We start from the raw sequence: 26,586 nt of genomic DNA on the forward strand, positions 1-26,586 counted from the left end.
AATCCCTTCTCCTCCATTCTCCTCTCGGGATCTTGGGCACGCATGCACACACGCCTGGTGTGAGTTTAAGCCACCGGGTCCGGGACTCAAGCCGCAATCAACTACATGGGAGTCCAGCAACATAGCCATTATACTAACTGCTGGTCACTGATTTAAATTTTTTTTATGACTCTTCAATCTGAGATAAAATTCCCCCTTACACCAAGATCTTCAAGGCTAAGAACTGAGTCTAGATTAGCTATTAGAAAATCTGTAAATGCTACTTAGTGAATAGTTCATTAGTGAGTAAACAGTTCTGATTCTTAAGTATTCCATCCAATAGAACAAAAGTGTTTTGGCAACATAGAATGAGTTATCAAGTGGATTCTCTAAAGTCAAGTTAATTTGGGAAGTAATCAGTAGTTCTTTGATATCTATGAGTCTATTTTTTTTTTTTGGACCGGTTTATAGGGCGTGTGTGCTCACCAGAAAGACAGAGACAGACAGAGAGACAGAAAGCGAGAAATCACGCTTCCCAGGGGGGATGACCATGCCACAATCCCTTCTCCTCCATTCTCCTCTTGGGATCTTGGGCACGCACACACATGTGCCCGGTGAGTTTAAGCCACCAGGTCTGGGACTCGAACCATAGTCGACTATGTGGTAGTCCAGCGACATAGCCATTACATCAACTATTGATCCCTCTATGAGAATATTTTCATAAAATGTTTATTTTTTCCAGGCCTGTACTTTACCATAGTGGTTAAGTGCTGGTCATAGGGATCTGAATATCCACACGGCCACATCATTTTTAATCCCAGTCCTGACAGCTTGAAAAAAGTCACACTGGGCACATGTGCATACATGCCCCAAATCCTGATGGAATAGAAAAATAGAGTAAAAAGGATTGTAGCATAACCATGTCCCATTGGGCGGGGTACTTTCTCTCACTCTTTCTCTCTCTCTCTCTCTTTGACAAGTGCACACATGCCCTCTGGCATGCAAATTAAGAAGATGTTTATTCAAAGTCTTGAATTTGGACTGAATCCTCATTAATATGACTGTGGACTGGAACTTTTTCTTCCTCATTTTTGTTCCCATCACAAAAGTCATGAAAATTAATTTTGGTATAATGTAATGATACACAGTGATTGAATGTAAAAATAAATATATTTTTTAAAAGATAGAAGTTAATTAAAATCTGTGTTCCACCCTGAATAATATATGGCAAGTTATTAACAGTGGACATCTCTGGTAGCTGGATTACGGATGCTTTTAATTTTATTCTTTTTGTTTCTCTACATTTTCCACACTTTCTACAATAAACATATATTGAGTTTGTAATAAGAAAAAAAAGTAATTCAGGGACCAGCAGATGACATAATGGCTATGTTACTGGACTCCCATGTAGTTGACTACAGTTTGAGTACTGGACCTGGTGGCTTAAACTCACACCAGGTGCGTGTGTGTGCATGCCCAAGATCCCGAGAGGAGAATGGAGGAGAAGGGATTGCAGTGTGGCCATCCCCCCCAGGGGGTGATTTCTCACTTTCTGTCTCTCTGTCTCTGTCTTTCTGGTGAGTGCATGAGCCCTATAGCAAAAACCTCTCCAAATAATAATAATAATAATAATAATGCAAAAAGAACAAGTAATTATGGGAGTTTTGAAAAACTGGAGCAGAGTTTTTATTCATGGCACAGTACATGGAAATGAGAGTGAGAAAGACAGTGAAAGAGAGTGAGATGAGCACCCTCACTGGGGTCTGGCCATGCTGAGATCTCTCAGTCCTCCAGTCGTTCAAATCATAGGCACTTGACTTGTGTGCATGCCCAGTGTGTTTCAGGTTGACTGTCCAGGGATTCAAACCATAGTTGCCATGCAAGATCCACTTTCTCTTGAGCAGCACATCACCACTGTGCCAAGAAACTGTAAATAAGCTAATTTTTATCTTCTTCCTCCTCTCAAAAGGAGCTCAGGCATTTCAACATCCGTTTTACATAGATATATTAGCTGTGACTGAGAAAAAAGGAGGCATGAGAAGTCCTAATTTCATTGGGGTGTTGGGATTGTTTCTTATTACCTTATAAGGGGTCAATACTCTACTTGTTTTTTTTTTTTTTGGAGAGGTTTTTGCTGTAGGGGATGTGTGCTTACCAGAGAGAGACAGAGAGACAGAAAATGAGAAATCACCCCCCAGGGAGAATGGCCACGCCACAATCCCTTCTCCCCTATTCTCTTCTTGGGACCTTGGGCATGCACGCACATGCGCCCGGTGTGAATTTAAGTTACCGGGTCTCGGACTCGAACCATGGTAAACTATATGGGAGTCCAGTGACATAGCAATTACGATAACTGATAACTGCTGGTCCCTCTTTTTTTTTTTTAATTTTACTCTGCTCTGAGTCAAGAAGGACTTTCATACTCATATCACTCATGCCTCATTTAACAGTAAGGTTCAAGAAAGGAATACCAGTTTAAACATGTAATTTAACTCTCTGTTCCTGACAATAACCAATGAGTACAATTTATTCATCACACATCAATACTCTTAACTCATCACAACAGGAAGGTTACCAATGACAGTTATTTGAGAATTAAAGGAGTTTATACATGCTGACAGAACAAGCAACTTGAAAATCCTCTACTCAGCAAGAGAAAACAGGGAGATGGGAAATAGAAGCTGTTCGTGGAGGCAATATAGAAGCTCTTTCACATTGGAAGGTTTTGAGTGGAATTATTGGGCTTTAGGCATCCATACCTCTTTTCAGATTCCAATTCTCTTCACTTCCTTTCATAAGCATAAACCGGAACTTGTGGAGTCACAAGCTATGCTAACTGAAGGGTAACAATTCATTTTATGTATCCCAGCATAAATGTCAGAGCCTGACCAGGATAAAAATATCTCATACTTAAAACATACATATACGCATTAAAAAAAATACAATGTGTTTATTGTATTTCAGGGTTGTTGTTATTTGAGTAAGTACATTGCTTGCAAAAAGCAGGAAGTCTCCCTGATTTGTATGCTTCAGAGTCCTTACCATGATGATAAGTCACATAGTTGACATTCAGGCATCCAAAAGTTTGAAAGTGAGAAGCATAGCTAAAAATACAAGGACAGAAAAAACAAGTGCTACCTTTTATCCCTGAGATACATGTCTCCTCAAGGTGGGATTCCTTGTATCTAGAAGTCTTTCCTTAGGAAACTCCTCCCACAGTGAGATTTAGAGATAGCTTATTGATGAGAATCTGCCATACATATACTTTACTATATGTATGGTGACCATATTTTCTGAACTAAAAATTAGTACTGGATATAGCAAGATCATAAAATGTTTGAAACCTAGACCACTCTAGAAATCATCACATATGGCTGCCATATTTTTATGCATTGAGAAACCCACATTTAATTAATTTGTGTTTGATGTCATCTGGGTATCATATAATATCACATTATTTAAATTTCTCAAAAGTAAATATGGATTTAAAAAAATGAGGATTAACTACCATCATATAGAATTCACAATAAGTAGAGCAGACACATCGGCAGTATCATTAAATTATTTAGTTTTAGGGTTTGTTGTGTTTTGTGTCTTATGTTTTCAATTATATCTTAAACTCTTCTTGAATCTGTCATAGAACCTAGAATGGTAGACCTACTGTTTGCTGATTGACTACACAGAGTTATCAGTTCCTCCCCTACCTCCCCACATGCTCAGGGACCAGAATTTCTAGCCAGAACTGTGTCTTGGGCCATGATCCTGCTCTGTTGTAACCTCACGGTGACATAAATGCAAGCAGCTTATGGAGCTCGTTATAATAAGGTTTTCCTTGTACAGGAAGGTGTCTCTACACAGAAGACTAGGCCTTCGGGGCAGGTGGTCTTGAAATAAGTGTCCTTGTCATCCTCAGCAAGTGTATTGCTCTCCTAATAGTATGTAGAAGGAAGAAATAGGCTAGAGCTGTTAGTCATCCATGTAGCGCTCAAAGCATTTGGCAGTGGCAACTGTTAGTGCAAGATTTTTCCATTAGGTGTTTTGAAATGTCAGACATGGATAGAAGGCAAGGTGTGGCACACCTGCCTCCATTTATGCTTGACACCATTCATTGCTTTCTTTCCGTACAAGAAACTGAATAAGGAACTAAGACAGAGGCATAATATGCCTTCATGCTGATACTTTGAGCCTGGATAACACAGGAGATGAAAGAGATGGGAATCGAGTATTTGAAAAACTCAAGTGCCTGTGATACAAGAAAGGATGTGCAGCATGTATCGGAAAAATTAATTTGAGCATGAAAGGCAATTTAATGTTTCTATGAAACCTTTACCGAAAATGTTGTGATGTGGGTATTCTTTGCTTTCTATTCCTTGTGTCTTGGGCTTTGCATAGAATTTGCTAGTCTACATACAGATTAATAAGAATTTATCATTGCTCAACTGAGGACAGCTGCAGCTTTGAGAGAAGGGACTGATGGGGATAGGAAAGTGGGTACAGAAGACACTTGGTAACGTTATTGGATCTGTTTAGATGAGGCTTTTCTGGATATTATATGCAAATTTAAAAATCCATGATTTTTTAAACTTTCAGGAGGCATGGACATACCATCTTACCTGGCATTAGCCTTTGAAACAAAATGTAGTGTCTCTTCACAGAGATAGACTCTTTGACCTCCATGGGCCAGCATTTTTTCTTTGCTTTGCCCTGGGCCGAGTGATGTTTCCATGGAGAACAGTGATTGATCTTTGTGTGATCTTGAGAAAGCAGCGTGGGTTTTATTTGCCCCATGAAAAGTACCAAATGTGGAAAATATACTTAGCATATGTGGATGAGCGTGCAGTCTCACAACGACTTGGTTTTCGAGTCAGAACAAGCAACTGTATTTAGCTCACAGCTTCCTGTGGTTGATCAATAGCTTCATCTGTGAAGTCAAGAAGCCTGACCAGACCCCCAACCGCATCACACATGTGTTAGAAAAACCTCTAATGATAAAAAGTTATTTCAAGAAAAGGTGGTATGTAAATGAGGTAATGGAAGAATTTTAAGTATTAGGACATTTTGGACAGGGCTTCTCAAATTCATCATTATCAACATTTGGGGCTGGATTGGACTTTGTTGTGGGGGACTGTCCTGTGCAGTGTAGGAGGTATCACAGCATCTCTGGCCTCTAACAACTAGATGCCAATAGCATTTTTACTCCCCCAGCTGTGACAATGAAAAATGCCTCCTGACATTGCCCAGCGGCTCTAAGAGTCATAACTGCCCCTGATTGAAGACCACTGATTTAGAATGAGATGCAGAATAAATGTATGCTCCCAAGGGCAAGTGACTCACCTAAAAGACTTAAAGTTTCGAAGGCTTATTTAATTGATGATTATTATTTGTCTTTGCCAAAACCAGCCTCTTGCCAAGTGTAAGTAAAAAGATGGATCATTTTCTTTCATGGGCTGAGACTTGACAAGAGGCTGTAGGGTTCATTTGGAAGGGCAAAACTTCATTTGGTTAGGCTGATTTTGACACAATCTTTGCAGGAGAACAAACCCACCTCTGTTCTGTGCTTAAGATGAAAAGCAATCTCAAAAAAAAAAAAAGATGAAAAGCAATTTCTTACAGTTTGTTCATCTCACACTTCAACCCCCCACTTTGTTTTATTTGACTCTCTCTTCTTTCTCACCTCTATTTCCTGAAGGAAAAAAAAAAAGGGTGCTGTGTAATTTGCTTTACAAGTGTCTGTCATCTCATCTGCTCAACTTTTGGAATTGGTGCTATTGTGGTTCTGAGTCTCGGAGTTGTTTCTTGAGCGAAATTGCGATGTCAGAAAACTCTGTTTTCTTTGCACTTTACCTTCCCCTCATCCATGCCTTTCCTCCACTGTGTTTTACCTCCTCTGCAAATCCACCTCCGGGTGCTCAAACTGTCTTCTTAATTTCCTTCCCTTTTGTTTTTATATAAATCAAACTTTTTCAGAGGGTGGGGGGGGGTCTGATTACCCTTCCACATTGTACCTACATACACATCTCTTTTTTTCTTTTTGAGACTGGCATACATTGCCTTCAAAAATTTTTTAAAGCAGCATAAAACTATTTATTTTGGTACACAGTTCTATGAGTTTGTTTTTAAAGAATTAATTCCATTTGTTATTATTTTTAAAATTTTTACCAGAGAAGAGAGAGAGAGAGAAAGGGAAAGTGAGAAAGCACACCAGCAGGTCCAGGACTGAAACCGTGTTCAGCCAAGTGGGAGTCCAGTGCCCTTAATCATACCACCTTCCGGCCCCAATTCTATGAGTTTTAACACAGGTTTAGGTTTGTGTAACTACCAGCACCACAATCAGGATCCACAACAGTTCCTACACTAAAACAAAAAAAAATCCTCAGGCTGCTCCTTAGCAAAATTCCCTCCTCTATTCCTAAACCCTAGCAACTGCTGATCTGTTCTCCATCTCTATAGCTTTATCTTTTCCACGTGGTCATGTAAATGGAATCATACAGAATGTAACCTTTAAGAGTGGCTTCTTTCACTTAGCATAATGCCTTTGAAATTTATCTGTGTTGCTGTTTGCATTGGTATTTCCTTCCTTTCCTTGCTGGGTAGTATATTCTATGGGATTGATAGCCACACTGTGTTTATTTGCTCACTGGAGGATACTGGGTAGTTTTCAGCTTTTGGTAATTACATGTAGAGCTGCTATAAGCATTCCTGTATAGGTCTTTGTGAAAATATAAGTTTTCATTTTTCTGGGAGTGAGGTTGCTAGGTCATATGGCAAATAGGTCTTTTGGGTTTCAAGAGGAATTTTTACTTTGATTGGGACCAGGAGTGAGTTCAACATTTAAACTGTAGTTATTCTGTAAGTGTGACATTTCAGGCTATGCTTTAGAGATTTGGAGTAAGGGAGTATGTGTGTGTTATATATGTGTGTGTGTGTGTTCAGTGTGTATGTGCTGGGAGTATTAAGCATTGGAAGCCCTGAAATCACTTCAGCTCAGATGGGTGGCCTATTCTTGCCAACCTTGTGCTTGTGGGTGGAGATGCCAACTTTTCTCTCAATGCTTTAGTCCTAACCTATGGTATCAGTGCAGGAAGAGCTATTTAAACAAGATGTGTCTGACAAACAACCGTCTGTTTCTGGTGAATAGATTTCCTTCCATCTCTAAATCCCATGACTATGACTTTGACTCTTATGCTTGAATCATTCTCTAGCTACATCAATTTCATGGTTGTCAGCAATGCCTAATCCATCTTCCATAGTCCGGAACAACTCAAGCGATAGACTCCCTTGAGGTGGGAGTGCTCCTTGTGCTCATTGATGTTCCTGCCATCCCGGAGTGCCTACAGTTAATATGTGCCCAGAATTACTTAACTTTAATTCTGGTTGCAGGAAAAGCCTTTGGTGAAAGAAAATGTGAGCAGTGGATCAAATAATTCTATTGATACTATTTCTTTTTCTTTAAAAAGGTAACTATTTTCATCATCTTTGATTTTGTTCTGAAGTACCAAAATTCAGATTTTGTGCACGCAATTATTCTTCCCAATCTCAGAGATCATTGTCATGCATGGCTCGCATTAAGTGTTCAGTAAATATTTGTTGATGGAATGAGTAAAAGAATAATTTGGTAGATATAATAAGATTAACATCATTATAATTTATTCTTTTTTGATTATTTATACTATATCAAGCCTTCTCTATTTTTCTGAGCAAGACTTGGCTTCAGATGCCCAAAATTCTTATTACTCATGATTTTTTATTAGATATTTTACATTGAATGCTTTGGAATTTACTTGTCTGAGAAAATAGTGACCTCTCTGAATTTCAAAAACCAGACTCACTAATTATCCTGTAAATTGAGATATTAACTTATTTAAGTACTCCAGTTACCAGACAATGCACATTCACCTTTTAAACTCCAGATAAAATGCCACCTTCTTGATTAAATTTTCCTAAACCACTTCATGTAATGTTCTTCTGTTTTCACATACCATAGCTCTATTATTATTTATTTAAATTCAGATCCATCTTTCCCAGTGGTCTGTAAGCAACTTGAAGGTGAGACACATATCTTCTCCTTTGCAATCTTAGTATTTAATAGCACAGTGTCTGGCACATTGGTGTTAAATAAAAATTTGTAATATTGAGTAAGATTCCTGAGTTATAATAGGAGTGTTTGGATGAGTGCCCAAAATCCCAGGAGGAGGGAGAAATTGAGGAGAAGAGATTATGGCTTGATCATCCCTCACATTGGTGCTTTCTTGCTTTCCCTTTCTCTCTCTGCCTCTCTCTACCCAGAGCATGTATCCTCTAGCAAATAAAGAATAAGGAAGAAAAAATTAGGCATTGATTTAAATTTTTTTGTACCAAAATAAACTCATACTTTAATTCCACTTTTTCCATATTTTGAAGTCTCCTTGTATATGTGATGTACACACATACATATGTATTTTATTTTTAGAAACTGATAGGTGGTAGAATTGAGTGAAAACAGGGTCATTTTCTGGAGATGTACAGACTGGGCAGGTAAATTAAAAAAAAATGGGGCCAATAAATCATCAGCAAGGGAAAAAAGTGAGTTTGGGAATGACTTGTTATTATAGAAGGGAAATAGGTCTTTTTTGATTAATCTGAAAAGACAAGGACCCCAATTTACCTTGCCAATTAATTTTAAGAGTTCTCCAACCATGCATTGAGCCAAAATTTCTTCATGAAATATCTTTTAAATTGTTAAAATGATTGTTTCCCCTCACTGAAAACCACCCTGGAAAGTGACGGCAAATCTAGCTACCTGGGAAACTTTGCACAAAATCTGTGGACCTCAGTGGTTAGCAGTGCAAATCATCTTTCCTTCAGTTTTATTTCACGGATCAAGTTCATGAAATTCCTAAGAAGGTAATATATCTAAGGGTTACATATAATTATTTCAGCTGAAATGAGGAGGGAGTAGTAACAGTTTTGGGCAACACATGCATATTATTGCTTTTTGTTCTGCACAGAGCTTTAGTTTTTTTTCCACTAGCCTTTCCCAGAAGGCTTTCTATGATGTAGATGTCTGTCTGATGTGACCTTGGACTGGCAGTGAGGCTGACTGGGTAGCTATGCAGGCAGCCAGCCAAATCATCTTGGAGAGAAATAGTCTGGTCAGATTCTTTCTAAAAGAGAAGGCCACACACAGAAAAGCAGATTTTTCTTAGTAGAGAGTGACTCCTGGTAGTATGCTGTGGTAGGTAGGCTGCTGGTTCCCCACTGAGATCTCCCTCATGGATCTGGAGCAGTATTCTGTAAGAGTTCCCTTATGCCTCATTGTTGTACTCTCCTTTGAAGAATTTTCCTCAGCCAGTTGGAGTTGCTTTCCTTGGAAATTTCTGGGAGATTATATTCTTACCCTGAGGGCTGCCACAGTCAGTGACTGACTGCTTTGGGTTCAGGTTACAGAATTCTGTCACTTCCTCCCTCTTGCTTCAAGGTGGAATAACTCTCTGACGCCACTCACACTCAAGAGCATCTTGTGGGATCAAGTTAGGTTAGATTTCAGTTTAAACTAATCTTTGCTTGGCCTCTTCTTTCCTATCCTGCTTTCTTCCCCCCTTCATTATTCCCGAGTACTTCTGAGAATATTTCTTCACATCACTTGTACAAGAATCTGTTTCAGATTCTCTTTCTAGAGAAATAAATATAGGACATGTGTCTCTGCTTAAACGAGCTGGTACTACAGGGTACTAGAAGGATCATCTGTATGGGTAATGGAATTTCTAAGAATTATGACAGGAGCACTACTGGAAATAAAAAAGTTATCTTCATATTAAAAATCATTGAGGATAAAACAGAGAGACCTAGGGATCACCACAAAACTCTGCTGACTCCACATCTGCACTGAAAAGCTTAACATGGTTGGAGAAAAACCTTTGACTATGCCAATGAGTTGCACTTTGTAGTAGTGATTGCAAAAGTCTTTTGAGGTCTAGATGTAGCCCGATTGTCAAACTGTATTTTCCAGTGAACTCACAGTTTGAATTGTTTTCATTAATGTTATTCTACCTACTGAAAAGATCAACTCCAATATCAGTGGCATAATCCAATACAAGTTTATTTCTTTCTTTTCATGTAAATATCCAAAGAATATTCCTAACTGCCAAGTGGCTCTACTCCATGTGATGGTTCAGAGATTCAAGGCTCTTACCTTCTGTGGTACTGCTATCTCTGATTCATTCTTTCCAAGATTTCAGCTTAAGGAAGGAACATGGAGTATTACACATGGGAGAACTTTATGCATGCATATGATTTTCACATTTTATTAGCTAGACAATTACTGTGTACCAGAGATTCTACTACATGATGATATTTAAGTCTCCCATGTATTTTTATTTTTTTTAGACGTTTTTGCTATAGGGCATGTGCGCTCGCCAAAGAGACAGAGAGAGACAGAGAGGCAGAAAGTGAGAAATCAGCCCCCAGGGGGAATGGCCATGCCGCAATCTCTTCTCCTCTATTCTCCTCTCAGGATCTTGGGTACACACGCACATGCACCCAGCGTGAGTTTAAGCCACCGGGTCCGGGACTCAAGCCGTGGTTGACTACATGGGAGTCCAGTGACATAGTCATTATGCCAGCTGCTGGTCCCAAGTCTCCCCCCATGTATTTAACACAACCTTGGATAAGGATTGAATTGACTAGAATGAATTTTCCACCACTGAATAAATGGATACCTACAAGCAAATCAATTTTATATATAGAAAATAAGTTAAATGCCTTGGCAACCTGGGTTTGTAGCCTAAGATTCATATATCCTGCATGTATTTGAAATGATATCTGGGAGATTTTTGAGTAGAAGGGAGTAACCGAAGTAGAGCACATGGAATTGAATAACCCAATGTGAAAAGTTTAAAATTACATCTAATGGGTGGACTGTAACATAGTAGTCAGTGGCGTTTGAAGGTTTTGCTGGTGAATCTCAAACAGGGTTCCACTAACTCTTGCAGTGCTTTTGTTAGAAAAAGGACACAGCCCCGTGCCAGGGTGAATGACTTTAAGGAAGGAAATTAAGGAGGAAAATAGAGAAGGCAGGACATTCATGAGACACAGAAGGGGGCTATCTGTTGATGCTAAAGTGTTTTGCATCCTAAACTGGTCTGGTGTGAAATGTATTCACATTGGGCAAACACAACTTATGAACAAAGTGATTATAGTGATTAAATGTGTGTGTATGTATGTATGTGTGCATATATGTATATATAAAGGGAGTAGAGCATGGGCTGGTTTCCAGCCCCACCACTGCTTTCACCAGATGCTATTGTGGAGGATATACCTGCACATCTGTATGTGACTGTCCTGCTCTCAGAGCAACTGCTTCTGCTATTTCTCTGTTGTGGATTGAATTAATACCTCTCTCCCTTTCACCCCTTTCTGGGTATATAACCTTTGTCATATGCCTTTGTAGTTCCTCCTGATAAAGAGGTGGATTGCATTTCTTTTATGCTTGTCTTTGACCTTGACCATGTGATGAGCTTTGGCCAATAGACTGTTAATAAGTATGAAATGACCAGAAGTGGAAGCATGTGCATAATTAGGCTTGCCTTCTTATATCTCTGCAATGACTTGAGAAGCACATGACCAAACTACTCAATTAGTTCCTAAAAGAAGCCAAGAGACATATGGAACAGTCAAGTGACATAAGCCAAACCCATCCTAGATCCATTGATCTGCAGTCAACCCTATAGATGCATGAGTAAGCCCATCAGAGAGCAGTAGAGTCACACAACCGAAGACTAGACTAGATCACCTCAACCCCTGTCGACTGAGACTCGTGCACACAAAATTAATGCTTATTGTTTGCCACTGAGATTTTTGTGGTTGCTTGGTACACAGCATTATTGTGGCCATAGTTAATTGATATGTCCTCTTGCTCCCCAGTAGCCCTTAGGAGTATGGAGCATACAGATTGTTGCTTCTGCCATGACTGCCCTCTCCCATTAGGCACTTGCACTCCTTTTCAGAATCAATCCCTTCCCACTTTCCCACCAACATTCTTTTAAAACTCAAATTAGAAAAGATTTAGGAGTGATCGATTTAAATGGTTCTGATGAGAAATCATCAAAGCTAGACTGTCTGGTCTGGCCCCAGTAGTGCCCCAGGGATCATTGCATTTCCATGCCATTTCTAGGTACCAGCTCCTAGACCTAAAGGAAGATTATGATCAGCTTATTCTAATAAAAGAATTCTAGGAAGTAGCAAGTAGGTGAAGGGGAAACAGGTTAACCTCTTTCTTCTTGATGATGAAGATTTCTCAGTGCAACAGCATGTCAATTCATAACCTTCTTTCTCCTATTTATAATTCCTTTCATTACAGATTTGGATAAATAGTATAATTTTGCAGGCCATAATTTTCTAACTATAGATAGGAAAAAGATCATATTTCACCTTGATAGAATACGGGAAATGAATATATCTATAGTTCCTAGACATAATGAAGAAAATTAAAGAGATTCAATAATTCTTGACATGTGCCGCATTAAGCTGTTTTTATTTTCTTTCTACTTTCTGTGCTTGCCTAGCTTTGCAAATGAAACAGTTGATGACACTTCTTGTGTCATTATTCACACTAAAATATATCTCTATCTAGTGATGGTATATAATTTTATTAGCTAAATAAACATTTTAGTTGTCAGAAAAAAATTTCAGCAACAGATCAGCTATCAATAGATTAGATTGTTAGGTCAAAAGAGTACACACTGTAATAGCTGTCATCACTATAGAAAATTTGAAATAATGACTTTTCCTTTTTTAATCTTGAATGCTTTGGGGACCAAGTAGCAAGTCCACCCACAGCTATTGTGAAGCATATTTCTTTTTTCATCAGTAATGAAGAGTGATCTTTCTTCTGCCTAAATTTAGTCATCTTAGAAAATGATCTAGAGATTCATGTTGCAATGTTTAATTCCTGATGTTTTATTTTCTTATTCTTTGTGAAGTCTCCTGGTTTCTAATCTAATCAGAACTTCTAATTCTAATATTAAATGGGAATGTCTAGATCTTTAAACCTAAATATGTTCACTACATTGAACTTCCTTTTCTATAAGATTTGATTGTTAAGACATATATATTTTAAAATTTCAAGGTTCTCATCTTCTCAGCCAGTATAGCTCATGAGCAGTGATGGTTATGTCCATAAAGGACACTGTGCTCTTCTTGGCTTGGATGAAATCTCCCTAGGCCTAAAGTCTGACCATGCCCAGGTGGAATCACAGTTAAGCTGAATGGACATAAAGGTTTTTATTTCCTACACTAAGTGTCAAAATGCAGAGCAAATGTTACAGGTTGGGTTTCCTGGGAAGCAGACTCTGAGGTGGAGTTTAATGGACAAGATATTAATAAATGTATCATGTGCAGTAGAAGTGGGTAATAGAGTTGGGTTATTTTTTAAAGTTTTTTTCCCCTTAATTTAGAGATAGAGAAATAGAGAAAAGGGAGGGAGAGAGAGAGAAAATGAATGTCCACTTCCAACGGGGTCTTGCTGTTATGATGCAAGTCCACCTTTAGTCAGCCCTGGATCACAGGCAAGCATGTGCCAGGTGTACTCAGGGAGGACTCTGTATGTGAACTGGCAACCTTCCCTGTGGGTCACCCTTGCCGAGCATCACATTTTACTGCTGTGCCACCGTCTGGTCTGGTCCCAGTAGTGCCCCAGGGATCATTGCATTGCCATGCCATTTATCCCATTGTCTGATTTTGCTTCCTTCTTCTCCCTACACTATCTCAGTAGTTTATACAATATTTAAGATTAAATACCATGTATACAATTATAACTGGAATAAATAGATAACAAAACCCCAACTGATCTATTTTAAGTGTACAGGTTAAAAGATGTGAACTGAGCTGTGTGAGACTAGAGGGCAGCATGTTAGCTAGGAGAATTGGAAGTGTCATGGGCTGAGGTCTCCTTGTTTCATAGAGGGAATGCTGGAGACAGTTAATCAGTCAGTTAGGCTGAACATTTGTAAGGGAACTTGTATTTTATACAGGCAAATTGGGTTATGTCTTCAGCTCTATTTACTCTTGGATACAATATAAAACACTTGTAACACAATATTTCGTTTCAAAAACATTGGCAATTACTTTTTCTCATTAAGTTGGAATTCTTGAGTCAACAGGGTGCTAGCATCTTAGGGGGCTGTGGAGTGTAAGTAAGGGATATGGAGAAAGACCTTCCACAGAGAATAGAAGAACAGAGTAGGCTGACAAATGGGTTATACCCAAAGTTTCTGACTGAGCTGAGTACCAAGGCAGTGAAGAGTAAGATCTTAGGTCTGGAAGAACCTTGGTGGGGGTGTAGGAGATGCTGTGTTTGTGGGTGTGTGAGTGGGAGGCAGGCTATGGTGGGAGAGACTTTTATTTTAAATTTCATTTACTTCTAAACTGTTTGAGAATTTCAGGAATGAGCTGCATTAATTTTATAACTAGAGAAGCAGTAGCCATGTTTAAGTGGACTGAAACATATTCATTGACCTGTGGAGACACCAAAGCAAGAGTGTGGGATAGAATCATTGCACTGGGTTTGGCATAACATTGTCAGTTTAGACAAGTGGCCAGAAAGCACAAATACTGCATTACAAACCATTATGAACACACGTGATTTGATTTGTTAAACGCAGTGTCTCAAACACACATTTAAGTTAAATGATTATGCTTATGATCATTTTAGTGTTGAGCTATTAGAGATTTCACAAGAAACAAGCTCAAGAAAGCATAAACTTCTACTAAAGGGATTTTCTAAAACCATGGAAATCTTCATATTTCATGGACAAGCAAATCCTTTTCCAATGAAGAATTAGAACTATAATGGAGGTCAAATGCTCTCCTGCAAGTGTGGCACTGTTCAGACAGTAATGCTTGTCAGTGAGACAGGGAGGGAAGAAGGCAAAACGGCTCCATTAGATGGATGAGCACTCACTGCTCTTCTGTGGGTGTGTGCGTGCACACGGGCATGTGCATTTTTAATATTCTGAGAGAGCTGTTTTCAACAGCTAAAAATTCCTTCTTAGTGCTCTGAGTCATCTTTTTTCCAGGTGGTGAAGCTGCACATATTAGCATAGCATTTCCTCTACACTTAGGAAAGGTGTATTTCTGATGAGGTAATTTATCCTCCTCTTCTGCAGAGAGAAGCAGTCAACCCATCGGAGGCAAGATGCCAAGGGTGCAGAGAGCGGGGGTGGGTATTGAGAAAGTAGGGCAGGGGGTAGGGAGACACGGAGGGGAAGTCATATTATTGTATGCTCAACTACACGTGCCAAACATTGATTCCATTTACTTTGCCTCATTTCATCTGCCCAAGAATCTCTTAATCTAAGCATTAGCTCCGTTTTATAAATGAGCCTCAGAGCATTTAAACAACTTGTCTAGGGCACAGGAAGGATCATCATAATCTGCTGCAGATCCAAAATTCTGACCCAGGTGGGTGTTGTCGCCAGCACATTCTGCTACTGTAGCAGGATGCTCTGGGTAAGATGCTGAAGGGGGACAGCTGATAGCTTGTGTGTATCTGTGGCTGGGTGTTTGTGACTCACCTAAAGGTATTTAAAGTCCAATGTTTTAAAAACATCAAGGAGACTAACTGGATACAATTGCAGAGGTAAATTTGCACCAAGAATTAGCACCAAGAACTAGCATGCAACTTCTGTAAATAAGGTTTGAAAGAAAAATGACACATTCAATACTTCTTAAACTATTTAAAGAATAAGAATGCAGAGAGGGGTGGTGGTAAATAAGTACCCAGGCAAATGAGAGACGGTAAATTTCACATTTCAGAAGCTATTTTGTACACAATGACTTGCCATATTTTGGACATACATTAAATGATTTTATACAGATTAATGGAAAAGGATGATGATTCCCAATTCACTGTCAGTGGCTCTTTTATTTCAGGGACTACTTGATGTAACAATGATTAAATAAAGAAATACTTTTGACCTATGGAACTTGTTGTAGTGAATGTGACATATACCAACCAGAGCTACTCTAAGTATGGTCCTTGGGCCAGTCTACAAACTGTTACTGGTCTGTGAGAAGAGGGATTGAGAACAAACATGTAGAACCTTCTATAACAATTTGACATTACTGTATCATTGTGCAATCAGTAGTTTTACATTTTGTATGCTTTAAAATTTTTTTCTAATAACTTATTTACATTTTAGCTTATGAAACTATTGGTCTGTGACACTAATTCTTTGAAAAGAACTGGTTTATGTGACATGTGAATTAAGACATTGGGTTCTATCCCAGTACAGGTGAAGCAACATGAAGATGCATGGCTTTTGTCTCCAACTTTTTTTTTGAGAGGATTTTGCTATAGGGCGCATGTGCTCACCAGAAAGACGAGAGAGAGAGAGAGAGAGAGAGAGAGAGAGAGAGAGAGATGAGAGAGACAGAGACAGAGACAGAAAGCAAGAAACCGCTCTCTAGGGGAGATGGCCAGGCCACAATCCCTTCTCTATTCTCCTCTCGGGATCTTGGGCACACATGTACACACAGGGCCACAGCATGAGTTTAGGCTGCAAGGTCCAGAACTTGAACTGTGTCGACTACGTGGGAGTCCAGTGAGCCCAGTGACGTAACTATTACGTCATCTGCCAGTCCCTGTCTCCAACTTTTAAATTCTTTATTGTTTTATCTTTATTCTTTAAAGAAGAGCGAATATTATTAAAACATATCAAATATTCTACTTGCTCATTTTCTCTCCAATGTGATAATACAAAGTACAGCCATGCTGGCATACTACAGGTAAATATACTGGGTAAATTGGTTCTCTATGGGAGGCTTGACATATTTCAGAATAAAGAGATAAAAGCTACATGTTTACCCTAACAAATATAATCAATAATAGCCTTAATTAAAAAATGTAACAATTGAATACTCTTTTAAACACCTCTTTGTTAACTGCCTTGAATTGTTATTGTGTTTTCCAAAAGTTCTTAAAAGGTTTTTTTTATTTTTATAGTGAGCCTGTATAGAATAACTATACATTTACTTTTCTAATTTCTTATAATCAACTAAGTGATCTCAATATCCATAAATAAAGCCCTTTGCTGTTCCACTGTGACACAGAATTAGGTGATTTCAAATGATTATTTGAACCTATAGCTAAGTGGTAACTAATTATATTTAAAACATGTATACCTTAAAGATACATAATAGAATGTATTTTAAAAAAATCTCAGAAGTTGTCGTAAATTATGCCCACCCCAGTGAAGGGCCTAACATCAACTATTTCCCTTCCTATAAAATTTTAGAGCTATTAACTGATGTGCTGCTCTGGCAAGAACGGGGATGATCAGGTCTGAGTACAGGCAGATGGCTCACCCAGAGGCTGGCCATTGGGTCCCAGCAAGCTCCATGGTTGCTTTTCTCCAGTTACAAAGATGTGCAGCAAGGTCAAACATCAACTAGTAGTTGCATCCCATTTCTTTTCTTTTTCCCCTAAGGCTTTATTTTCCTTTATAAAGCTAGCACCTTCTTGAGGTATCTCTCACAAACTGTTTAAGGGCTTGGGTGAGATCTCCTCAACTCCCCACTTCTTTGTTATTCTTTAAGGTAGCAGTCCCTAAACTTCCTGGCACCAGAGACTTCCTTGTAGAAGACAATCCATCCATGGACAGGTGAAGGGATATTCCTGGTATAACTCAAGTGCACCACATCCACTGTGCATACCACTTCCATATTGCAATATATAAAACTATCACACAACAATAGGGTTCACACTCCCAGGAGCAACCAATATCACTGTTGATCTGACAGGAGGCAGAATCCAGGTGGCAATGAGAGCGATGGAGAGTGGCAGCAAACACAGACTAAACCTTGCTCGCTTGTCTGTCATCCACTCCTTGCTGCACACCCTGGCAGACTGGCACCCATCCACAGCCCAGCCCCCAATAGGCCGGGTACCAGCACTGGTTTAGGGGACTTTAAGGGTCTTATTTGCCCCAGACCTCATTGCAGAGTATTAGTCAGAAGTTTCAGCACCCCCCTCTTAAGGCTCTGCTCACCACCTTCTTGTCTGGGGATATTCCTTCCTCTGTAAGCCTTCCATTAGGGCTTTCAATTTGTATGTTATCTCACTAAAGATAAGTATGTTTGACTGACAGTGAACTCATTTTTTATTTTGTTTCCCAGAGGGTGTGTGTGCTTTTTGGGGGCAGGGAGGAGAGAGAGAGAAAGAGTGAGAAAGCATCCCCCCATTTGGTCATGCTGCAATCCATTTTCCCTCATTTGACCCTCCTTTCTGGATTTTGGGCATGAATGAACACATGCCTGGTGTTTTTCAAGCTGTAATCAGTCATGTGGGAACCAGTTGCCCTAACCACCATGATGCAGGTTGGCCTCATACTGCTTCCATTTTGATTAGTAAAAATAGCATTATTTCTAAAAATATATATATTTTCTGAAAGCAATCCATGGTTTACTTTTTAAATAAGCAATGACAATACCTTTTAATTTAATTTTATATTGCATGGTGTATGTTTTCATAGTAATCCTTCCAACCAGGTTTCTAGTCTCACCTTTAAAAAAAAAAATTACAGATTGGCTTCTTGAAAGAGGAAAATAAGAGAGGGAGGGAGAGAGAGACAAGCACCCTTAACAGAATTTCATACTGTAATCCTCCCCCCAGCCTCCCAGCCAGCTAGGATCACATTCTGGAGCGTACGGGTTGACCTAGGAACTGAATCCCTTCCAGAATTGCAGAGCAGCACACTACCATTGCATCACGTCACCTGGGCCTCTATGAACGTTCTAATGATTTAACAATGGTAAATTTACAAGATATGAATACATTAACAAATACCGTGGTACTTGCAGTATTTTAAAAATAGCTCTAACTACTAAGAATCAATGGGCATATTGAAAAAATTCTTTGTAAGGGAACATATGAAATCTGATTATACAGTGAACTCTGTTGACTCATCAGAGTAAAGGATACAATTGTAGAGAAGATGCGTGTTAATCAGGGATCTTACTTTTATCAGGCGGAGAACCCGGGTAAAACAGTCTCTGACCTTCAGATTTTCATGTTTTATTTACAAGGTCAGAGTGTGGCATACTTAGCTGATATTGCTTCAGGGACTCTGGGACCTGAACACATGAAGACATAACACAAAAAGCCTTTTCTTTTAACCAATGATCTTTGTACTCTCAGTAAGAATGCCCAGTGCTCAAAGCTACTATAGTTTCTCTGGAATCTGTAAAACAAATCAATTCTATAATTTAATTCAATGCAGAGGAAAAACGTGTGTTTAACATGTAGTGATTAAAATCAGATTAAAATGTTCATCTTTGTGGAAGAGCTCAGAGTCATGTGTGTGCGCGCACACACACACACATATATACAAATGTACATATATACACACATATATACACATATATGTATGTATACATATATGTGTATATATATGTATATATTTCTCAGATTGAAGGGCCCAGTATTTTAAATCTAAATTCGTGACTTTCTTTGAACAATCTTTATATTATAGTGTAAATAATTGATTTCAAGGATTATACAGCCATTTAGATCACATATTCCATGAGTTTAACCAATGCACATTATTTTAATATTTCTTAGTTCTAAAACTCAGCATATGAAATACAAATAAAACTTTTTTTTTAAGGACAAAAACTATTAAAGTTGTCACCAAAGTATTTGTCAGCAGAAGAAATTGATCACAGGGTGTTTTAATCTTGGCCTTTTCAGGGAGCTGCATTTTGTGATCTTTCTTAAAAGCTTCTACTGTGAGCATTGTTACTTTAAATGGTGTGCTTGCTATGTTTAGCTACAAAATGCTTGACAAAGAACAGTGCACATGCTTGATAAACTCTTCATAAATTTATTATAAGGCAATATCTACTTGTCAGTTCTTGAGTCATTACTTTCAACATCTAGCTAAGAAACAAATGGAAGGTGAACATAATGCCCCTGCAATTATTTTAAATGACTAATATATATCATAAGGAAGGACTGTTAATGAGACCAAATGAGATAATATTTGCTGGCAATCTGATGATGCCTTTTATAAAACAAAGAAGAGATGGTTAGAATATAAAGTTGACTAGAGTCTGCTAAAGCACAGGTGACAAAATGATGTAAAAATAAATCTAGATTAAAAACTATGTTTGCTGTGATTATTTTCCTTAACTTTCATTATGTATCTCTTACCCAAAATTTAATCAAATTTCTCATTTGCAGTTGCTGTTAAGATTATATTCAAATAATACTTATTGACTACCCTTGTGCTAGGCACCACCAAGGATATGATCTGGCGCTCAGCAAAAATGATTGTGATCATATGTTTAGTGATCTAGATCAGGGAATGAATTCTTATTAAAATTCAATTCCCATTAAAGATCAAATTTGGTGGTTTCAATAAATCACTTTATAGATTATTGAGCTAATATGGTCACATCATATATCATCCCCTCCACTGGTCTCTGCTTCCCAAGATCTTAAACACAGTTGGAAAGACAAGATATACAGACATGAAAAGTTAAATAATCATTCTAGACAGTGATATAAGAGCTACCACAAGGCAATACTTGACTGAGTACCAGATGATGCCTCCTATCTCTGAACTAGTGACATTTATTGCTGCATACAGAAAAGATCAAGCCAAGAAATGCTATAGGAGTCCAGGGGTGAGAAAGAGGAATGTGTCCTGGTGTGTACAAAGAGGATTTTATAAGAGGTAGGACTGGAGATGAATCAGATAAACTCTGTAGAGAAGGGCCATGTGTGTCCAGTAGCACTATGGCTTGACCTCAGGTTCTTAATGATGCTTCTGTGTGATTATATGTTTGTTACTATTCTGTCTACTCCTGTAGAAGAACCTGCTGCCTAGCAAAATCCATGTTCTTCCCTTATTTCAGGGCTAGATTACATTTCCCAGTCTCCTATGTTTGGCTATGTGGCTGATTTCTCTCTAATGAAATGAATAAAAATGTATTAATTATGTGTTGTTGCATAACAAATTATCCTGAAACTTGGTGGCTTAAAACAACAAATATCTATTACTGAATAGTTTCTGAGAGTCAGGCATTCAAGGTCATATTAATTAGGTGGTACTGGTTCAAGGTCTCTCATGAAGCTGTAGTCAAGATGTGGGCTGGTGCTACAGTCAACTGCAGGCTTGTCCAGGGCTGCAGGATCTACTTCTAAGATGGCTTACTCACATGGTTGGTGGCAGAAGGCCTTAGGACCTCTCCACAAGGCTACTTCATTATCCTCATGATAAGGCAAATGGATTCTCTCAGAGCAATTGGTTCGAGAGGGTAAGACTCAGCCTTGGAAGTCACACACTGTCATTTCTGCAATATCTTATTTGTTACACAGGTCAGTGCTACTAAGTATGGGAGGAGGGCTGTGTATGATTGTGAATACCAAAAGGCAGGGTTCACTGGGGCCATCTTGAAGGCTGGCAGTCACAGTAAGTGTCCTCTTCTATGTTCATGCTTGATCTGTAAAAATCTCTCACGTGTTCCTTCAATCTCCTTTCCTATTCAAGTTGGCTGAAATGGGATAAGTCCCAGAGCAACCCCAGACCCATATGTTGAAGGTGGTAGCTTCTCTGTCAGCCTGGCTCCCAAATGACTGCACAGGAGAGGATAAACATTGATTCATTTACCTAATAAGGACTAGTAAATGAGCAAGAAATAAACTTTTACTGCATTTGAGCCACCATACAGTTTCAGGTCTACAAAACTACTGGTATTTGGTTCAGCAATTAGATCACCCTAACTCATAATAATATCCATCCAGTGAATCTATGATATCCATATTGAAGCCAAGTCAAATACTGAAGAATGTTGAGGTAGTGATTATCTGAATTGCTTTAATTTGTCCTTTTCTTTATGCATTGTTTTTCGTTTCTCAACAAGTATCAGTTGAGTGCCTACAGTATGCCAGGCCTAACTGCGAAGGGCACAACTGTAACATGACAAAAGTTCCTGCTTCATGAAGCTTGCCTTGTAGTGGAATATCTAGTCAGTGCTGCTTGATGAAATCACCAAACACACTTGCTAATATTCACATTCCAGGGTTCAAAAACTATGAAGGCATTGACTGAATCGCCTGATCTGAAGGAGGCCTGATAAATGAGTGCTTCTCTAATTGTGCTCTAAGTCAGTGCCAGAGCTTCTTAAACTTTATTGTGCACACAAATCAGAGAGCTTGTTAAAATGTAAATCTGATGCATTAGGTTTGGGGATAGGGGACTGAGACTCTATATTTCTAAGAATGTTCTAGATAGACCAAAGTTGGTCCATGGACCACACTTTGTACAGCAAGGCTCTAAGAAACACTAGTTACTGGATGCTAAAGATACCCTATGTAAAAAGAATTTCAGGTTCAAATAAATGAGAAAATGCAGCCAAAGGTAGAGGTCAGTCCATGTTGCCCTGGTTCCTTACTGCTTTCTAATTCCTGGTGTCAATTCTTTCAAAAGACCAAAATTACTTTACACCATGGGTTCTGTGAGATAACTATCTTTAAGATAAATTTACTGTTTTAAATGTTAGCCAATTTGAAAGAGTATCTGTAATTTGAGGCCAAAAATAATCTTGAGTAAAGGTCAAGAGACCTAGGTACAGGGAAGGAAGGATAAACCTGGCTATGCTTCAGAGCTATGGACAGTCAAGAGGTTAAAATGAAGCAGATGCCCCAGGATCCTAGAAGGTTCGACACCTCCCTACCTGCTCTGAGCTTCAATTTCTTCAACAATAACAGGATTTGCTATGGGAATCAAATGGAAAATGTTCTCAGATTATTTAGCAGTGATGCTTCATCAGCATATTTTCCTCTTGTAAGTCAGTATATTTTCCTCTTGTAAGATCATTACCTGCATACTAGAGCTTTGTGAAAATAAAGTGGAATAATGACCATAAAGCAATTAGCAATAGTTGGGCACTCGGCTAGCTGCTGGGAACCCAGGTGGATCTAAAAGAAAAGAATTAAATGATTTTTCCCCAGATAGAGGAGCCCCAGCATGTCTGAAAACATAAGTAAAGACATCCCTGGAGACTTAGTGAAGATCACTGATGGAGGGTTCAGGAAAGAGTAGAGATAATGGAAGGAACGAGGTTATCCACATCCTTTCTTAAAGCTAGCATCTTATGTTCCAGCTTAATATATACCGAGTGTCTGCACTCTATTACTGAAACTAATTCACTAAAGGATATAGAAACACACTATATAGATGTAAATACCAGATATAGTATGTGTGCAAGAGGAGGGTCTGAGGAAGGACATTTAGAAGGAAAACAGGGAGGCAAAATATTGATGTTACAGGGAGGTGTGGTATTGTCTGTTGAGGATGTTTTGTGGTTTTGTCAACTGTGTTGGGGAGAGATGTTCACCTGTTGAAATATCTATTTTGTAAGACAAATAATAATGTGATTGAATGTATAAAAGAAAATGAAATGAAAAATAAATTAATTTAAAAAAGCTAGCATCTTAATGCACTGTAACAAAGATGATTTCTAAAAGAGTATCCCACCTCCACTAAAAATTGGGTCGTTGGAAAAGTCATGACACAGTTTTGCAAAGAAGAACATATAAAAGTACGGCATGATTTTTCCGACATATTAGTCATGATTATTCCAACCCAATAGTTGTTTACCAAGAAGCAGCAGTTCAATTATTCAGTGAACATTATTATAGAATCTGTCTAGCGTCTAGTCACAACCCATGGGTAAAGATTTTAATTTTCAAATATTAATTATTTTCCATTTATATATCTAGAACAGTTTAATATAAATGCATATATTGAGTGAACATTATCACATAATAATTTATCCACTGTAGTTCAAAATACCAAGTAAAGATTCAGGTCAGTTTTCAAGTATTAACCGTCGATGCTTGTGTATCATAGCATCCTCAACTCTTAAGTAAAGAGAAGGACTAAAAAGGATATAAAGTATTCTAGATGCCGCAATCCTCCAGCTTCCATTGGTTTTTGACATAGGGCAGGTGCCACCATGCCCGGATAAAAGGTATTCTCAAAACCCAATCCTTGGGGTGATAGAAATGTTCTGTCTTGACTATAGTGGAGGTTATACAAGAGTATGTGTTTGTCACCTAAAACCTCCACAAACATGGTTTAAACAACAACAAAAGAAAACACAGAAAAATAGCACTCCCTTGAACACAAAGTCTGATATTATAGGGGCATATAAGCAGATTATAAAAGGTGATTTTATGACTGAAACAGGAAAGCAAATTTCCAGTGTTACAATCTAAATTACCATAGAGGAAAAATCTCCTAAACCTCTGCATTTCAGCTATGTCTTTCCAGTGATAGCCCTTTTAATACTCAGTGCTGATCAGTGAGGAAAAGTGCAAAGGAAAGGCCCTAGTTTTCAGCTTTCTTGGCAAGACCAGACACAGAGGAGTACTTCCCTTAGCCACTGTGGCAATAGTAGGTCTGCTAAAATACTATAATCCCACCAAACAGGATGTTTTAAAAATAGTCAGTGATTTTCCAGACTCTCTTAGTTGGGCTTGACAGAAACTCAGTTCCTATTCAGGCCCTTGCCTAGCTCACAATGTCACTCCATCGGGTTGCCACAGGAAGGCCTTCCTTGTCAGCATTACTGCAAACAATCATGTTTGTGAACAGGCTGTCTCCTTCACAAGACTATAAGCTCCCTGAGGGCAGAGGCTTTGTCTGTTCTATTAACTTCAATAGCCCAAGCACTAGAATCATAGTAGGTGCTCAGGAACTGTTTGTGGAGTTAAGTGAAGAGGAGAACTAACTGGCCTCTGAATATAGAAGCATGGAAAATTGTTATAGTTACTGGAGACAGTATTGGAAGAAGGTAGGATAAGGTGGAGAGTATGATAAAAGAAATTAAGGAGGAAAAATAGAGAGGGAAGACATTTATGTGACACAGAAATGGATTGTTGTCTATTGATGATAACTTGTATAGTACCCTCAACTAGACTGGCGTGAGGTGTACTTGTGTTGGGTAAATTCACTTTACAAGGGAAGTGATGTACAGTGATTGAACATATTAAAAAAAAATCCAAAGCACAAGTGAAAGGGAGAAAGAGTTAGAATGAGGGACTCAAATACACTCAGGGCTCACTTTGTTCATCTGCCAGTTTCTCTGGTGTTCCCTCCCTCCTTTCAATGATCCACATAGCAGCTGTCTTGGAAGCTCCAGGCTTACCTTATCATAATTCTGTGACCAGAGTGGGAAAGATTTCTCTCAGCACTAGGTTGCAGAACCCCCAAGAAGTGTTGTGATTGACCTGTTTCCCAGTAACATACAGAGGGAGGGAGGACAGAGCCACAGTATATCCACTCTTGCCCTCATTTTTCACTCTCCAATTCTCCTTGCTCTATTTTGGTGATGTTGGCCCGGTTCTAATAATGATACTTTAGAATTCATAGCAGATGCTGTTAGAGTTCTGCCCTTTACCCCCTTGGATATGTAGCATTTTTTTTTCTCACACCTGCTTCTTGTGCACTTTCTCTCTCAACAGCAGAGCATACAATTCCTTGTTGGATGGCTAATGCAGGCTGTTGGCATCTGCTTTGGCTGTGCAAAGAGTGAGCTGGAAGTGCCCCCAGGGATCGCCCTTGACCAATAACTGACAGTCCAGAAACATAAACACTCTAGTCCCTTTGCTCCCGAATGGACTACGATCAGACACAACAACATAGATGTGTCTCATAAACAAAATGTTGAGTGAAAGAAACCAGACACAAAAGAGAAAATACCATATGCTTTCATAATTTAAAGTTCAGTTCATTTAAAGTTTGATTCCTTTAAAATTCATTAAAAGGGACAACTCTGAGGTCTGATCTCCACATGCCCCCATAACTCTCTCAGGACTGAGACTGACTAGCCTCCATGGGGCTTTGCTGGGTGCTGTAACTTTTCTCATCCTCTGTCCCCTTGAAGTATCACTTCCCACTCCTTACTTGGGAATACTTATAACAAATTACTTTCACATGAATTCTCATCTCAATGTCTACATCTGAAGAACTCAACCTATAGTAAATTCCACTGAGGCCCTAGCTCTTGACCTATTATAAGATTTTTTTTTTTTTGAGGGAAGGTACCTTGGCACAGATCCCCTCTTCACACATGTGCACTACAGATGTTTACTTATTTTCTTTTAATATGTTTATATCTTTAGAGTCCTTTCCTCTTTTCCCTGTTTTAACATGGGATTCTTCTATTGTTTCTTAGATATGCAACTAATTTTTCCTGCTTTATTATTGATAGCTATCCTCTCAAATCCATCATGTTAAAGAAACATTCCTTGTGTTTTCCTCTCTTATTTTCTATACTTTTCTTCTGTTTCTTGTATTTTTTTTAATTTTTTTATTTTTTATCATCATATCTTCTTCATATTACATTGGATTACATATAACTTTACAGTGTATTACATTGTTTCTTCAAAAGGGAATGCCATGCACGTCAGTCAGTACAGAGACATTAATCTCCCCACTTCAACATTCCATATCTTTTCTGTTTTCCCCAATCATTATCTTTATTATTCTAATTATTTTTATAAAACAGTCAATTGCTATTTCTCGTTTTGCTTGTAAAAATACTTTGCCCATCATGAAA

At 38.6% G+C, this 26,586-nt stretch overlaps 1 pseudogene; it reads left to right on the forward strand.

The window, feature by feature from the left end:
• LOC102479678 (CWF19-like protein 2) overlaps positions 1–26,586 on the forward strand; it is a 76,033-nt pseudogene that overhangs the window by 32,564 nt on the left and 16,883 nt on the right.

This window comes from Tupaia chinensis, unplaced genomic scaffold (genome assembly GCF_000334495.1).
Source record: "Tupaia chinensis unplaced genomic scaffold, TupChi_1.0 Scaffold000184_1, whole genome shotgun sequence".
NCBI lineage: Eukaryota > Metazoa > Chordata > Mammalia > Scandentia > Tupaiidae > Tupaia > Tupaia belangeri.